Genomic DNA, 1,934 nt, shown 5'->3' with positions numbered 1-1,934 from the left:
GGTCAGAACCAACAGGCTGCACCATGAACTGGGTCAGAACCAACAGTCTATATGATGAACCGGGTCAGAACCAACAGTCTATATGATGAACCGGGTCAGAACCAACAGTCTATATGATGAACTGGGTCAGAACCAACAGTCTATATGTTGTCCTCACAGCACCGGTTCTGTTGGACCTCCAGGACAAATAAACCAGAGGTCTGAAGTTTATTCTAATTTTATGAGACAGAGTCCAGAACAAGGAGCTGAACCCAGACCAGCTGGTTCCGGTCCAAACATGGTCCTGCTTTATGTGTCCTCCAGACTGGAGGTACCGGGTCACCTGAAACCCAGTCCAGTCAGACCTGCCCTCCCCAACATGGCCGCCTCTGAAGGCAGCTGCTGATCAGAGGAGATATTTTGCTAACAGACTCGTGGTTTGGACTCACCAGGYGCTGCAGGATCCTCTTGCTCTTGTCGTCGGTGCAGTAGTCTGACAGGATGCTCCTGTGGACCAGAACCAGACCGTTCAGGAAGAGCCAGGACCCGAACCAGAGCAGGGCGAAGACCATGGTCCCCCGACGAGACCAGAGCCTGAGGCCGAGCCACCTGAGGAGGCACAGCCCGCCGCCACGGGCCCCCGTGCCCGGTGGGGGTCCTCCAGGGAGCATCGTGGTCCTGGAGGTGGTCCGAACCAAAACYGGACCCTGCTGAAACCTGGTCTTTGACGTTCAGATCTTAAACCAGAACATTTGTTCGTCCGGCTCAGAAAGGTTCAGTGAAATCAGTTTCTGRGTTCTCTGATGGAAACAGCTCTATCATCTGCATACGGTCGGACTCAGAACCTGGATCTGAAGGTTCTGGTCTCCCATGATGCTTTGCAGCTGGTCTGACCTCAGAAACATCAGATTCTGCTGAGGTCCATCTGGACCCATCGGATCAGAACCACAGGATCCAGACTCAGAGGGTCCACAAACAGTCCTGAAGGTTCAGACTTTTGTTGCTTCATGTCCAGAACCAGCAGGGAGCTGGTTCTGATCCGGTCCACAGTTCTGAGCCGTCTGCAGGTTTCTGCCTGTTCCTCAGAAAGACCACAAACATCCAGCAGAACAGAGAAGAGTCCAGAACCTCTGAGGTCTGAGAGGACTGACCCGGTCCAGAACCAGCAGGGAGAGTTCTGCTGAGAGAAAACAACAAAAACAAGTTTTTATTTATTCAGTAAAACATTTTGTTTTATTTTCATCAGTTTCAACTGTCAGAGGATCTGATTCACTGTAAACTACAGGTTTCACTGGACCTGGACCTGAACCTGATCTGGACCTGAACCTGATCTTCATCTTTTTCTCATTCTGGATCCAAACTTTCCTTCTTTCTGAACCTTCACATCTCTTCAGTCAAACTGTCCTGCATCATGTGAGCTGAGTTTCCGCAGCTCTTCGGCTGGTTTTCAGCAGCTCTTCGGCTGTTTTCAGCAGCTCTTCGGCTGTTTTTCAGCAGCTCTTCAGCTGTTTTCAGCAGCTCTTCGGCTGTTTTTCAGCAGCTCTTCGGCTGTTTTCAGCAGCTCTTCGGCTGTTTTTCAGCAGCTCTTCGGCTGTTTTTATGCAGCTCTTCGGCTGTTTTTATGCAGCTCTTCAGCTGTTTTCAGCAGCTCTTCGGCTGTTTTTCAGCAGCTCTTCGGCTGTTTTTCAGCAGCTCTTCGGCTGTTTTTCAGCAGCTCTTTGGCTGTTTTCAGCAGCTCTTCGGCTGTTTTTCAGCAGCTCTTTGGCTGTTTTTATGCAGCTCTTCGGCTGTTTCAGCTTCAACACGTCCAGAAATTAAAAAGCAGAATCTATCCTTCAGATTAAAGTCAGGTTTATAAATTGCTGAGTCAGCAGAGTTTAGAATAAAAACCTGCAGGTTTGGGTCTCATCCTGCAGTAAAAACAAAGATTTCTGAGATTTGATCTTTATAAAGAT

Source organism: Austrofundulus limnaeus, unplaced genomic scaffold (assembly GCF_001266775.1).
Source record: "Austrofundulus limnaeus strain Quisiro unplaced genomic scaffold, Austrofundulus_limnaeus-1.0 Scaffold1444, whole genome shotgun sequence".
NCBI classification, from domain to species: domain Eukaryota; kingdom Metazoa; phylum Chordata; class Actinopteri; order Cyprinodontiformes; family Rivulidae; genus Austrofundulus; species Austrofundulus limnaeus.
Note: the sequence above shows the minus strand (reverse complement) of the source record.